At 35.3% G+C, this 10,177-nt stretch overlaps 1 long non-coding RNA gene and 1 pseudogene across 1 annotated transcript; both read right to left on the bottom strand.

The window, feature by feature from the left end:
- Positions 1-66: 66 nt before the first annotated feature.
- Positions 67-3,945, bottom strand: LOC114535941. The gene is made up of 3 exons (XR_003688378.1): positions 3,851-3,945; positions 1,000-1,143; positions 67-575 (listed from the first exon to the last, which is right to left on the bottom strand). It is a non-coding gene; the product is annotated as an uncharacterized LOC114535941 (long non-coding RNA).
- A 940-nt stretch (positions 3,946-4,885) lies between these two features.
- LOC114535935 lies at positions 4,886-6,139 on the bottom strand (annotated as a pseudogene).
- Between the last annotated feature and the right edge of the window lie 4,038 nt (positions 6,140-10,177).

The following is a 10,177-nucleotide window of genomic DNA, read 5'->3' as shown; positions in this document are numbered from 1 at the left end:
AAGTGGAAAGCAGCCCTTAGAGCCCCGCGGTGCGATTTTTCAAAGTTTTTTATTTTCCAAAAGCAGATAATATCCTTGTAGTTTACGCAATGATAATACATTTTGACTGCCCTGGCGTGCATAAATTCCAAATTTTGCTTCCAGAATTTAATTAATATGCTTCTGAAAACTATAAAATCTCAATTTTTGTCAAATATTGAATACACCTATTCTCTCTACAGAGGGAAACGAGGCTAACAAGTCGACCAATCATAGCTCTTGTATTACGGTTATACCGTGCATATATTTCTACACCTTTGTGCAGGTTTATTTTTCTTTCAACTGTATATACAAAGTTTTATGGAATATCATTAAAGATTAACACAAATGAATCAACTATAATACCGTTTTTTTAAAGTTCTATACTTGCGTAACATGTACAGTGCTTCCAGTTCTTTCACCACATAATTTCCTCGATCGATGAGCTGTTGAATCTGTTTCGGATCAGTGACATCCTTATTCTTCATGAAAGCTTGGTGTAATTTCGCGTGAAAATATTCCTTTCCTGCAGGATAATCTTTACCAAGGTGATAGAGCTGTGAAATTTATGAAATCTCAACAATGGTCTTTGTAATATTAAGAATAGAACTTTGGAGGATAAAGATAAATATAAGAAATTTCACTAACGACCTTGGAACAGGAAACTGCATGTACCGCCAATAGAACTATCCCTTTTAGCTTTCAAGCGCGCAATGCGTGACGGTAGTTGATTATCAATGTTAATTTGAGTTATGATTTCGCTATGTTCAGGTGCGATTCGGTCTAACAAAGAAGCAAAAAGTATCGGCAAAGTTTTCTTACAAACAAAATCGCTTCAAAGCAGAGCGATGTCGCTAATAAACTACCGTCACGCATTGCGCGCTTAAAAGGGAAAAGGTCTATTATGGCAATGACATTGCACCAGAATTTGGGCAATGCAAAGTACCAAAGTCTTCCTCTGTACAGCCCAGTTCATATTACCTGTCGATAAAGATTTTTCACTGCTATTCGCAGATTTCCCTGAGCTGCCATTTTGAAGAACACGTAGTTGCAAAAATACGCAGTTTTAGTTTCACAGTTAGCACCAAGCAGACCTCAACATCGCAACTCGCAAGTATATTGTTACTGTGAAGGATATAAAAGTACACATTGTAAGCGTAAATACGATAACCTACTAAGCCTGCTTGGAGTTACTTGGAATACCCAAATGGATTTTCAAAATTTAAAAAAAGGAAAAAACGGTTTTGGTCACAGGCTGACAATTACAATAGGTCAGTTCAAAATTTCAAATTCACTGGTATGCAAAATTTTAACCATTTTCAGGCATGACTAACACTAGTGATCAGTGAAAATTTAGTTTAGTTTAACTGCAAAAAGCAAATAACGCATTTTGACTGGATACACTGCTTGTATATTTAATGAGAATGAACATCATATTTCTTCTTGTCATGCATAAATTGGTAAAACTTTCTAAAATATTGTTCTCCTACTAGTATCAATCTCAAATGTAAGAGGCACTTTCTCATATAGTGATAACATTTACTGCCATGGTAATTTTTATTCTGTTCAAGACTTGAAGGTACTCTTTTTGGTTTATTATTTTGATATATATATATAAAATATACAAATACAATTTGGTTTTCTCCTTCAGCCGTATAGTGCTCTACACTAAAGTGGAGCTAGGTTAAAATTTAAAATGAATTGGAGATTAAAACCTAAAAATTGTTCATTAAAAATTTAAAGCACTACAGTTCTGTTTCGAGAGGCCTATTAAAGCTCCTCTCTCTTCAGGTGCGTGTTCAGATTGAATTGGAATATCCCGTGTACCGATCGTTCATAGTGGTGTGATACCTATCCATTCTTTATTAAAAACTTATTTGCATGCCGGCATGCATATTTGCATGCCGGCATGCACCAGTCAGTTCGTTTCTTTTGTTAAGAGTACAATACTCGGGTTTACAAATAATGAAGTACTTTTCCATTATGCATAAATTACATTTTTTCCCGATATTTGAATACGAGCTTGCACGAGCCATTATTTTCCAATCTATAGCTTATCTGATGTTATTATCCTTTAGGGACCAAATGTATTTACTTAGCTCTGTCGAGTTTCTCTTGTTATTATCTCGGAATGAACATGTATGATTGTTATAACGTGTTTTGAACTGATCACCAGTAAGGCCAATATATGTCTCCTTTGCGTCGTTGGTTTTCACAGTGGCCTGGTAAATTATCGCGTAAACATTCTCCTTTCATTGGGCAATTGGGTTTGGATCTACAATTACACATTCTTTCCGCTTGTTGTGGGGTTTCTCTAAGGATTGATTTGTTGTGGGAGTTAATTTTTCTTTCCAAATTGGGCATACACGAATAGCTAATTTTCAGGGTGTTTTTATTGAAAATTTTATGCAAAATATGTCCGCTCTTGAAGGATTCTTTCACAATATTTCTAAACTTACGTCCTACGTTTGTGGCGACGTTTTTGCTGAATGGAGGGTTAAACCACGTAATGTTCCTACGTCTACATCTTCGCTCAGAGTTATGGCTATTAAGCTCTATATATATATATATATTTATTTATTGAAAGACTAGCTTAGCTACTCTGAGTTTCACGCTATAAAGCGATCGTCAGGCTAATGACAGGTCTAGTTGGTATTCTCTATATTTACATCGTGATATAAGGTATCGGGTAACGTGTCTACATCGAGTGAAAAGTTCAGAGCGTTTGTTCAGCAGAGATTTAGTTTTGCGTTTCATAATGTATAGCTTCTCTTCAAGGCAGAGGTTACATCTTCTTGAGCCGGCTTTATAGGCTGGGACGGTTTTCAGGAGGGATATATATATATATATATATATATATACATATATATATATATATATATATATATATTAATATAATATTATTAATATATATATATATATATATATATACACCCATTTGCAAAAACGTTGGCCGCAGATAGATAGATAGATAGATAGATACTCGAAGTCTAATTAGAATTGCATATCATTACATTAGCATGGGATTTCTATAATATTACACAACATATGCAATTCTAATTAGATTTCGAGTATCTATCTATCTATCTATCTGCGGCCAACGTTTTTGCAAACGGGTGTATATATATATATATATATATATATATATATATATATATATATATATATATATACATATATATATATATATAATTTCTACTACCATCAATTCTGTGCCTAAAAACATGTTTCTTTACATTTTACCATTGCAAAAGTTCATCGTTAAAGAAAAGGGGCGTAACCAGTTGAACCTAAAAATAGCACACTTGCGACTACACTTTTGCGACAGTAAACATGCAAGTTTACAGGGTAAGCAAACACATTTTTACCTCAGCGGTAGCTTGCAAATAGTTTATAATCTGGTATTCCATGTTCCATGAAACCAAAGAACTATGTTGAAATTTTGTATACAGTATTGCACCAATAAAAACTTTCATTACACCAAAAATACAATATACAAATACCTCAATGTCTTTTGAATAAACTGTAAAAACTCAATTTGTTCTCAGTGTTGAGCACTAATATACTAATTGTAATTTTGCATGGTGATATCGCAATATCAGTAAAATAACTAGTAGGCACCTACAAACTAAACGAGACTATAACATGCCTTTTCAATATAACAAAAAATTGGGAAATAAATACGTCAACAACTTTGGGAATGTCTGGCTACCCTGGGAACATATTAATTTACTTTAGATATTTTGTTTGTCAATAATATATATCGAATATATATAATGAATTTATATCCCATTCAATAAAATGGGATATAAAGTATCACAATTTCACAAACCTTCATTTCAGTTCCTATTAAATTGCAAGCAAGAAATCCTCTTTATAAATAATCTTGAAAGAAGATGTCGAAATGTTGGACCAAAGAACCCAAACCAAAACTGATCAAAACATTAGGGTCCAGTCTCTCTCTTATTCTTTATTCATACTAGGAGTTTTTATCAGACGAAATTGCTGCCGACGTTCTGAATTAAAATATTTACTTTTGCCTTGTAGTTATTTCTAAAATTAGTAAAATGTTTACATGAATTTTAGGGATGACAGTTTTATTCAGAAATTTTTGGAAGACCAGGGAAACAGTGTGCCATTAATAATGGCAACATGGGCGTAAATCAAATGTTAATTAAGGTGGACCATATCATATATTCTGTTATGCCAGACTGATTTCTAATAAAAGTGTAATTGTTTTCAAAAGATATTAGTAAAGCATAATAAACAGAATATATTAACATGGTCTCCTTCAATTAACGTTTGATTGACACCAGTGGACCGGAGGGCAAAATTAACAAGATGCATGCTTAGAATTAAATGGAGTAGACACAAGGCCTAAAATGGGGGGGGGGGGGTGTATATTCATATATTCATGTTTCGTAGAAACAATAGCTAACTAAAAAAATCAGTCAGGAATAAGACAAATATATGAAAATGCACCCCCTCCCCCAATTGAGGTTCCAGCGACGGCCCTGAGTGGAGAAAGAAGAACCAGTAGCATACATTCTGTCCATTCTGTCTGAAAATGATCTAATAGGCAGCAGGCATTTTGGTGTACGTGCGTCTGGAGCATATAAGGCTTGACTTGAGTAATTCGATTTGGTTCAAAACGAAAAATTAAATGCTGCATGGCGTTAAAGCGGTTAAGGTTAAAGTTCTTATCTTACAATTTTACCTTGTATGAATACACTTCTACGCATGGCGGATTCTTTTGAATTCTCACATAAAGACATTCTTTGCTCTGTTCTTATCCTCTTGTTTCTTTTACACAAAGGACGAAACGCCGCGTACGGGGATACTGATTCGCACGCTTGATTATCTTGTCTTTTGTTCTCCTTTTTTACCTACCTCCTTACATACTTTTGATTTCGAACATCACCAACAACAATACACAAATTATTACTACACACGTAACTACTACAGTTTCTTCAATATTTTTCTCACGCACAAATAAAACCTAAATTCGTTCACACCACATGGCTGGTGGTTTTCCAGCACTTTGCTCACCACCCCCTCTTTATTTTTTTACCTACCAATTTTACGCCCCTTCATATACATTATTATTTATTCATGACTTTCTCCTTTTACCAATTAAGTAACAATGCTTTTTCAAAGATCATTAATGGTTGTCCATTATAGTTGTAAACTAAATAACGAATATAAGAAAAAATCATAAGCACATGCAATCCTAATGACTATAGATTTAACAAAAAACTACCATAACCTATAACATGCACTAGAAATGCCCTAAAACGGCTCAAGTCTTATCATGCACCTTCTAAAATAAAAGTCTTGTCATGCACTTTCTAATATTAAAGTCTTGTCATGCACTAATTAACTAAAAAGTTCCTGTTAATGCTAACGAAATAATTATTACTGATTATATAATGTTTGCTCTTGTCCATGGTTTAATATTGGCGGAGTTTAGCACACAGAGAATCGACCATTTCTTCACTATCACAAAACACTGAAAAGGCTGCATGACATTTATCGCCTTCATCAACAGCCGTCATAATTATAATCCGGCTGCTGAGATTCTCCTCGTTAATAGAATTCGCTTTCTTAACCAATTCCTCACTTGTGACATCGAAAGTTGCACATACTTCGTATCGGGACTTTGTCAATCCCAATTTGCCATGTTTGATGCAAGGATAAGGTGCGGCGTGCTGGCGTTTATACGAGGATTCAAGTCTACCAGATAGTCTCCCCTGGGACTTGTAATTATATCGATACCCACCATTCCGAAGTAGCCTTTGTTATGTAGGTATTTCGCTACAGGCACCACAAATTTATCATACACTCTCTCTCTATACTTATCCTGCATGTCCCAGTCAATTGATCCACCATGGTATTGGAAATCTTTCTTCACAGCGCATTCTTGAACTCCGAGGTATATGATGTTTCCGGATTTTGTAACGTAGAAGCCACAGCCGATAGTGCTTTGTACTTCTTGAATATATTCAGACACGACGTAAAATGCATCGGAGCCAAATCTTTCCGTGATCAATTTCAACTTCTCCCCGAATTCTTCACGGCTTTGCACCACATAGTTGCCATATCCACCGAAGCTTTGGTCAATCTATTTATGACGTGAACGATTAAGAATAAGATGAAGCCAGGGTCACTAAATAATTCAATTTTCTAAAGTATGCTAGATGAATAAGACTTTTAAACGGCCCTTGGCCTTGGATTTGTTTCGTTCAAGAATTACGATTATATTAGTTTGGCCATAGACTATCGAAGGGAATGTACTGTAAACGCTAATACAAAGCGCTGATACAATTAATGCGTGATACGGCTGTGCAATTTGCGCGGGAAATTAAGTCCAAGACAGTCCATATCTTCTCTGTGAAGATGGCTGAAAGCTTAAACAGCGAAACTGTTGATGCAATTTTTGAATATACTCATAAAGAAGAAGCTATTGAAAGCGAAGAAGAAAGTAGCGAGGAAATTAACGAAGACGAGAAACTCATTCTGAATAAAGAATGTCCAGAAATAATAATGTTGAAGAAACGCCTGGTAAAAAATTAGTAACTGAATACCATAAATAATGAGCATTTTTATTAAACGTCCAGGTGTAGAATATAAACTGATGTACTTGCTTTATTTGTGATTTTTTAATGAAGTAAAGTAAGTCTGTTTCTATACTGTTTCTGTTTTATAAAATTATGGGAAGAATTGCAATCATTTCAAAAAAAATATTGAAATTTGAAATCCTTTATATATATAAGAGTCTATTCTACATCTTTGCCATGATGTGGTTACATATTATAGAAAATCATGGCAAATATACAAATATTCCTTTTCTAAGCTCTGTGCTGGTGGTGAAAAGTTAGTGGAGGAAGCTATGAGTGATATTATTAACGATCCCTTTAACAAGCTAAAAGGAACACTAAATGGACCTCAACTGCCAGCGTGAGAAAATCTGGCAAGCATTTCACAACATGTGCCCAAACTCTTCTTTTGTTGAGGGGTTTAAGTCTTACTTGCGTTCAGCCTTGAATGATCAGCCCCCATTGACAATTTTTATTCAGACCTTAGTACGAAAGCTGTTTGAAAAAATAATTGTTCTGAAATCTGGTGCATAGTTTAGTTCTGAGAATCCTGAAAGTCCTGAGAAACATCTATTATAATTGTCCTCAATAGTTTCATGCATACATGTTGCATGATGTAGCACAAGTGGTAACATGGTTTGTTGCTATGGTAGCTATTTCACTTGCTTCAGCTAGAGGATGACATCCATAATTGTCCACAATAGTTTCACGCATACATGTTAATGTAGCACAGGTGGTAATGTGGTTTGTTGCTATGGTAGATATTTCATTGCCCAATTTATCCTTAAATAGAAAAGAAAATGCATTGCCACTAGCTTTTTAACAACATAATTACACTACATCAGTTTGTGTATTAGCCTTTCTCGCGATGACGTTTTTGGGGTACTTTCAATTTTCTCAAATGTGTTGTTTAAAAAATCATAACAACATGAAAAGGAATTTTTTTAGAATCAACAGACCATTTGAAGAATAATTCCAGCATAAAATTAAAGACAGCCGTCGTTACGAGGTCGTACGCTTACAGTTTTGCTAAAAAGTACCCCCAAAATAGCGGCATATCGGTCATCGTGAGAAAGGCTAATTAAGACTATTAAGGTTTAATTACCTGCATGATATCTTCATTATTGCCGGTTTTCTTGCTCTGTAAGCATTTGTAATTTCTTAGTCCTATATTCAACCTTTCCTTCTTAAATCTCTTTTTTTACAGAAAAACCTCTTTTGTATGGCATCATGAAAAAAAATTTACTTTATAATTTTAATTACTTATTAATTAAAATACATTACTCTGTATAAACTCACATTATATAAGAATTGCAACTCCTGAATCAATATACAGGGTGTCTCAAAAAAAAACGCAACACTTAATATTCTAAAATTCATATTGTTCATAAGCTCAATAGATTTTATGCCCCTGGGATTTTAAAATGGCTTCTAATCGTACAGTTCAACTGCTAATAGTCAAATCAGCTAAACTAATAATGGTGCAGCTAACAACCGAACAACGAGTTTTTATTGTCGTGCGTGATAACTTATTGACTGCTAACTGTCGACCTTGTAAAATAAATTGTAATTCGTTGATTTAAAATAAATCGTTGGTTTACGCACCCGACTTTGTTTACCGACGATTGTGCCACTAGAATATGATTACAAGCTTTCTCGCATTCCAGGGGCCAAACGTCTTTTGTGTTGTAGAACAAAGAGGATATTCATGAATATTAAGTGGTTGCGTTTTTTTTTTATACACCCTGTATATAGTTAATCTTTCGAGGTACATGTAGGTTAGGGTAATAAAAAGGTCATACCATAAATAAAGATGTTTGTTTTCGTCTATTTAAATTTTAGAGAAAAAATGTTTCTTGTTTTCTTAAGCTAATGGGTTTCTTTTGTGCCGCTTTCTTGAGCAATAACAATGCTTTTTTTGTTTCGAGCGAAATTACGGAATTTCATATCATCGCACTTTGCCCATCTTTTTTCTTGCAAAACAAGAGAATTGATTTACATATTTGACCTTAATTTTATAAGTGTGCATTAAGAGAGTCTGAATTAGTAAACTGTTAATATAAGTCAAAATCGTCAGGCTGGCTACGCCACTGACTGAGATTGATCAGCTTTTATTTAAAAATGATAGCGGAACGAATTATGCATGCGATCCGTTGACATATTGTTACAGGGGTCCATTAGCCTTCACTTTGACCCTTTAACTTCCGGTGCGCCATTTTATGCTAAACATCCGGAGGCGCAAACCGTTTAGGGAGCTATTTTCCCCAAAAGTCAACCTTTTCTAAAAATTCTTACCTTCTCAACTGTTTAACTTTTAATTTAACAGAAGAAAAATATATCCCAGCTGTTATATTAGGAAAAAATCGCCGTAGAGTCGAACTTGCAACTTGCTGTAAAAAAGTTTCTGGTTCCTTCTTGCACTTAGTTTCTATGGTAACGCAAAAAATTATTCGTGCTAGCCCATATCTCGCGGGTGTATTCGTCGGACACAGCGCTTTATATTAGCTATCAGCGTTTCCAGTCCATTCCCTTCGATAGTCCCTTCTACATTGTCGTTGTCATTCAGTCATTGTCATTCAGTCATTGTCATTCAGTCATTGTCATTCAGTCATTGTCATTCAGTCATTGTCATTCAGTCGTTGTAATTCAGTCGTTGTCATTCAGTCGTTGTCATTCAGTCCTTGTCATTCAGTCATTGTCATTCAGTCATTGTCATTCAGTCGTTGTCATTCAGTCGTTGTCATTCAGTCGCTGTCATTCAGTCGTTGTCATTCAGTCGTTGTCATTCAGTCGTTGTCATTCAGTCGTTGTCATTCAGTCGTTGTCATTCAGTCGTTGTCATTCAGTCGTTGTCATTCAGTCGTTGTGATTCAGTCGCTGTGATTCAGTCGTTGTCATTCAGTCGTTGTCATTCAGTCGTTGTAATTCAGTCGTTGTGATTCAGTCGGTGTCATTCAGTCGTTGTCATTCAGTCGTTGTCATTCAGTCGTTGTCATTCAGTCGTTGTCATTTAGTCGTTGTCATTCAGTCGTTGTCATTCAGTCGTTGTCATTCAGTCGTTGTCATTCAGTCGTTGTCATTCAGTCGTTGTCATTCAGTCGTTGTCATTCAGTCGTTGTCATTCAGTCGTTGTCATTCAGTCGTTGTCATTTAGTCGTTGTCATTCAGTCGTTGTCATTCAGTCGTTGTCATTCAGTCGTTGTCATTCAGTCGTTGTCATTCAGTCGTGGCCGTATTGCCGTCGCCGTCCGTGGGTGTATTGCCGTCGCCGTAGCCGTTGCCGTCATCGTCATCGTCATCGTCATCGTCATCGTCATCGTCATCGTCATCGTCGAATTAAGGACATGAAACAGAAACAGATACAGTTACAAACAAAATACAGGAGTATAAGTACGAAACATAGGCAAGTCAGTTTCAACTCATTCTTTGTAATATAGATTTAAAAGAAATCACAGATTCCGCAATTTTAGCCTGAGGTGGAAGATTATTCCAAAGCAGGGCACCATTATAACTAAAGCACCTCTTGCCAAATTCCTTTTTTGGCATAGGTGGTGCTAAATCAG

The sequence above is a fragment of the Dendronephthya gigantea genome, unplaced genomic scaffold (assembly GCF_004324835.1).
Source record: "Dendronephthya gigantea isolate DGI-Jeju-01 unplaced genomic scaffold, DenGig_1.0 000128F, whole genome shotgun sequence".
Taxonomy (NCBI): domain Eukaryota; kingdom Metazoa; phylum Cnidaria; class Anthozoa; order Malacalcyonacea; family Nephtheidae; genus Dendronephthya; species Dendronephthya gigantea.
Note: the sequence above shows the minus strand (reverse complement) of the source record. Positions and strands in the feature narration are given on the sequence as shown.